This window comes from Bufo gargarizans, chromosome 3, assembly GCF_014858855.1.
Source record: "Bufo gargarizans isolate SCDJY-AF-19 chromosome 3, ASM1485885v1, whole genome shotgun sequence".
Lineage (NCBI taxonomy): Eukaryota > Metazoa > Chordata > Amphibia > Anura > Bufonidae > Bufo > Bufo gargarizans.
Genome location: NC_058082.1, coordinates 262,979,368 through 262,985,367, shown reverse-complemented (window position 1 = coordinate 262,985,367; position 6,000 = coordinate 262,979,368).

Here is a 6,000-nt window from a genome sequence, read left to right as displayed (position 1 = left end):
CCAAATGTTCTTGGACACAACTCTTGCTGGGTAACCAGTGCTGCCTATGCCACCCCTGTATTTTAGCAGTTATGCATTTTAGTGATAATATTCAAGTCCCACTGAAAAAAATCCAGGTTATGATTGCCCAAATAAATTGAGGCCCTTGATTACCCTCCTGATGGAATAATTCCTGAAATCCCAACATCACAGATATGAAATTATTAATGGATACATTTTCAAAAGGTTCTTATAATTCTCATAAATTCATTTTTATGACTATTTCCTGCCACACAAAGCTGTTAATTCTATTCACATTACTGTATTGTTATATGGACATGATCTTTTTTATTTGGAGGATCTCTAATCCTAATACAAGCCACTTACTAATATTGTGTTATTGTCGATATTGCTTCCTTTGCTGGCTGAATTCATTTTTCCATCACATTATACACTGCTTCTTTCCATTGTTACAGACCACCCTGCAATCCAGCAGTGCTGGTCATGCTTGCACAATATAGGAAATATTCTCATTATTTCATCCAAAATAAATTTTTCACTTCGCATTGCTCACTATACCCCTAGATCAATACCTTAAGAGGTCTAGTTTTAAAAATGGGGTCAATTGTGTGGGTTTTCTAACGTTCAGGCAGCTCAATGCCTCCATAAGTGTCTAATAGGGCCTGAAACATTTTTGTGTTCGGAAAGTCACTGGGTGCTCCTTTATGTTTAGGCCAACAAATAAGATAAGGGCTACAATGGGGATATTTCTGAAGACAGAAGAAACTGTGATACATTTTGGTGCGTGCTTCTTCATTTTCATGTGCTCCGTATAATTTTTTTTTTTTAAATAGTTTTTTTTCACTTGCTTAACATTAATTCCTGCAAAAAAATTAAAATAAACTGTATGTCAAAATACTGATAACACCTCCAATAAATAACTCAAGGGACGTAGGTTCAAAATGTGGTAATTTCTAGGGTGTTTCTATTATTCTGGGACCTATAAGCCTCTGCAAACTTGGCCTGGTGCAGGAGAAAAATATGTAACGTATTTTCCACTTTATAAGATGTACCTGATAAGACGCACCTAGGTTTTAGAGAAGGAAATATATATATATTTGGAACCAAAAGGTGTGCTAAAATATGTGCAGTATATGGGTGTATTCCTATGGATGAAGGGTGTTATGGTCACATTTAAGGCTACTTTCACATGGGGTTTTGGGCGGATCCGTCATGGACAAAAAAGACGGATCAGTCATGAACTCTATTGAAAGTCAATGGGAGACGGATCAGTGTTCTATTGTGTCAGAGAAAACGGATCTGTCCCCATTGACTTACATTGTTTGTCAGGACGGATCCATTTGGCTCAGTTTCATCAGACGGACACCAAAACGCTGCAGGCAGCGTTTTGGTGTCCACCTCCAGAGCGGAATGGAGACTGAACAGAGGCAAACTGATGCATTCTGAGCGGATCCTTTTCCATTCAGAATGCATTAGGACAAAACTGATCCGTTTTGGACCGCTTGTGAAAGCCTATGACGGATCTCACAAACGGAAAGCCAAAACGTGAGTGTGAAAGTAGCCCAATATAAACATTTAGGCTAATTACAGTACAATCCCTGGACAGTGTTTATATTAAATGTGACTATAACCTCCCTCATCTATAGGAATGCACCCATATGGTGCAGTCCATGGGTGTATTCCTATGAATGAGAGGCTTAATAGTCTTATTTCATGCATATTGCTGAGCTCCCCTTCATATCCTGGCTGTCACTTACCCAGGTGTAGACTGTCCAGGAGTCCCAAGGGATAGCACGGCTGTTGAGGGATCGGAGGGTCAGTAACACTCCCTTCCTCCCTCCTTTTTCCTCTTACCCTATGGCAGCAGCGAGTGGCCGGGCGGGAGACTGATTGGTTGAAGCAGCCGAGCATCGGTCATGATGCCACTTCGATAGGTGCAGAGCGGTGCCTGCATTCGTTTTTTACTCCCTGCACTGCACCCGTCCTCACTCAGCATGCACTGACTCCTCCTTCCTCCTCCTCCCCCCCCCCCTACTTTAGGGGGAAAAATGTGCGTCTTATAAAGCGAAAAACACAGTACTTCAAAAAAAAAAAAAATTAATATTAAAATTGTAAGTCTCCTAAACTTCTGAAAACTGTAAACATTTTTTAATGCAGCCAAAATAAAGATATGGAAATATATTTCTCAAACAATACTTATGGATATATGTCAAATATCCCAGTTGAAAATAGGAAAGTGAACATTTTTAAAAATGTTCACACATGCAAATTTTAAAAAGTTTACAGAAATCACATCGGTTAAATGTTACCACCTAAGTGAAATACAATATGTGACGGAAAAACACAAAAACGACGTTAGAATTATTTGGATGTGCATAACCTTTACATAGTTCTAGGCCTAAACAGGCTTAGTCACTAAAGGACTAAGTCACCCACAGGACACGTGAATGCAGCTTGTGTCCACAATCCATTGAACACAGAATGCAGATAGGTAAACGTGTATGGAATATGAAATTCCAAGCACTGCTGCATATACGCTGGTATTCAATCAATGGGGCATATCTTTTTTTTTTTGCCACAATTCTCTTAAAATTTTGTGATCACAGCAAAAACTGCATGTTTGAATACACACTTATTACCGTATTTTTCGCCGTATAAGACGCACTTTTTCTCCCCCCAAAATGGGGGGAAAATGCCCCTGCGTCTTATACGGCGAATGCTGCCAGTTTTACATCGCAAGCTGCGATGTAAAGCGAGCGGGGACTCGGGGAGGGACTGGGAGGAGGAGCTGGGGCCGGCAATAGCGGTGGGGCGGTGCAGTCACTGTACTATAGCCCCGCCGCACCGGTATACTAATATAATATGTCATATTCAATTAATGGTTATTAAATATGCCGCTTTATGCCTAATAGTACCTTAAATCCTAAGCGCTTCAGTAGTATGCAGGTCGGGCGGGCGGCAGCGTAACTCCCTGATGTCACGTGCCTGCGCCGCCTACTTTATGAATGAAGCAGGCGGCGCCGGCAAGTGACGTCAGTGAGTGACGCGCCGCGCCGGCATTGTACTGAAGCTCTTAGGATTTAAGGTACTATTAGGAATAAAGAGGCATATTTAATAACTATTAATTGAATAAGACATATTATATTAGTATACTGGAGCGGCGGGGGATCTGTGGATGGCACAGTTATGGGCTGGGAGGGTCTGTGGATGACACATGTATAACAGTGCAAGCCACAGATCCCCCCGTAACAGTGTCCGTCATCCACAGATCCCCCCGTAACAGTGTCCGTCATCCACAGATCCCCCCGCAACAGTGTCCGTCATCCACAGATCCCCCCGCAACAGTGTCCGTCATCCACAGATCCCCCCGCAACAGTGTCCGTCATCCACAGATCCCCCCGCAACAGTGTCCGTCATCCACAGATCCCCCCGCAACAGTGTCCGTCATCCACAGATCCCCCCGCAACAGTGTCCGTCATCCACAGATCCCCCCGCAACAGTGTCCGTCATCCACAGATCCCCCCGCAACAGTGTCCGTCATCCACAGATCCCCCCGCAACAGTGTCCGTCATCCACAGATCCCCCCGCAACAGTGTCCGTCATCCACAGATCCCCCCGCAACAGTGTCCGTCATCCACAGATCCCCCCGCAACAGTGTCCGTCATCCACAGATCCCCCCGCAACAGTGTCCGTCATCCACAGATCCCCCCGCAAACAGTGTCCGTCATCCACAGATCCCCCCGCAACAGTGTCCGTCATCCACAGATCCCCCCGCAACAGTGTCCGTCATCCACAGATCCCCCCGCAACAGTGTCCGTCATCCACAGATCCCCCCGCAACAGTGTCCGTCATCCACAGATCCCCCCGCAACAGTGTCCGTCATCCACAGATCCCCCCGCAACAGTGTCCGTCATCCACAGATCCCCCCGCAACAGTGTCCGTCATCCACAGATCCCCCCGCAACAGTGTCCGTCATCCACAGATCCCCCCGCAACAGTGTCCGTCATCCACAGATCCCCCCGCAACAGTGTCCGTCATCCACAGATCCCCCCGCAACAGTGTCCGTCATCCACAGATCCCCCCGCAACAGTGTCCGTCATCCACAGATCCCCCCGCAACAGTGTCCGTCATCCACAGATCCCCCCGCAACAGTGTCCGTCATCCACAGATCCCCCCGCAACAGTGTCCGTCATCCACAGATCCCCCGCAACAGTGTCCGTCATCCACAGATCCCCCCGCAACAGTGTCCGTCATCCACAGATCCCCCCGCAACAGTGTCCGTCATCCACAGATCCCCCCGCAACAGTGTCCGTCATCCACAGATCCCCCCGCAACAGTGTCCGTCATCCACAGATCCCCCCGCAACAGTGTCCGTCATCCACAGATCCCCCCGCAACAGTGTCCGTCATCCACAGATCCCCCCGCAACAGTGTCCGTCATCCACAGATCCCCCCGCAACAGTGTCCGTCATCCACAGATCCCCCCGCAACAGTGTCCGTCATCCACAGATCCCCCCGCAACAGTGTCCGTCATCCACAGATCCCCCGCAACAGTGTCCGTCATCCACAGATCCCCCCGCAACAGTGTCCGTCATCCACAGATCCCCCCGCAACAGTGTCCGTCATCCACAGATCCCCCCGCAACAGTGTCCGTCATCCACAGATCCCCCCGCAACAGTGTCCGTCATCCACAGATCCCCCCGCAACAGTGTCCGTCATCCACAGATCCCCCCGCAACAGTGTCCGTCATCCACAGATCCCCCCGCAACAGTGTCCGTCATCCACAGATCCCCCCGCAACAGTGTCCGTCATCCACAGATCCCCCGCAACAGTGTCCGTCATCCACAGATCCCCCCGCAACAGTGTCCGTCATCCACAGATCCCCCCGCAACAGTGTCCGTCATCCACAGATCCCCCCGCAACAGTGTCCGTCATCCACAGATCCCCCCGCAACAGTGTCCGTCATCCACAGATCCCCCCGCAACAGTGTCCGTCATCCACAGATCCCCCCGCAACAGTGTCCGTCATCCACAGATCCCCCCGCAACAGTGTCCGTCATCCACAGATCCCCCCGCAACAGTGTCCGTCATCCACAGATCCCCCCGCAACAGTGTCCGTCATCCACAGATCCCCCCGCAACAGTGTCCGTCATCCACAGATCCCCCGCAACAGTGTCCGTCATCCACAGATCCCCCCGCAACAGTGTCCGTCATCCACAGATCCCCCCGCAACAGTGTCCGTCATCCACAGATCCCCCCGCAACAGTGTCCGTCATCCACAGATCCCCCCGCAACAGTGTCCGTCATCCACAGATCCCCCCGCAACAGTGTCCGTCATCCACAGATCCCCCCGCAACAGTGTCCGTCATCCACAGATCCCCCCGTAACAGTGTCCGTCATCCACAGATCCCCCCGCAACAGTGTCCGTCATCCACAGATCCCCCCGCAACAGTGTCCGTCATCCACAGATCCCCCCGTAACAGTGTCCGTCATCCACAGATCCCCCCGTAACAGTGTCAGTCATCCACAGATCCCCCGTAACAGTGTCCGTCATCCACAGATCCCCCCGTAACAGTGTCCGTCATCCACAGATCCCCCCCGTAACAGTGTCCGTCATCCACAGATCCCCAGTAATAGTGCCATCCACAGACCACCATTAGTTCCAAACACACAGCACACCTTTTGGTTAAAAATATTTTTTTCTTATTTTCCTCCCCAAAAACCTAGGTGCGTCTTATACGCCGGTGCGTCTTATACGGCGTAAAAATACGGTATATGAACGCACCGGCAGCTACAAGAAGTATACGGTAACTGTTAGACCACTGCTTTAAATGTACCGTATTTTCTGCACTGTAAGACTCCCCAGGTTTAGACAAAATTAGAAAAAATATTTTTTACTTATTAAAGCTTCCCTTAAAGAAGTGGAGGGATCAATATCAGTAACTTACACACACAGCAAGTACCTTCTCATCTAATGGGCAACATGGGGTTAATGTGTGAGG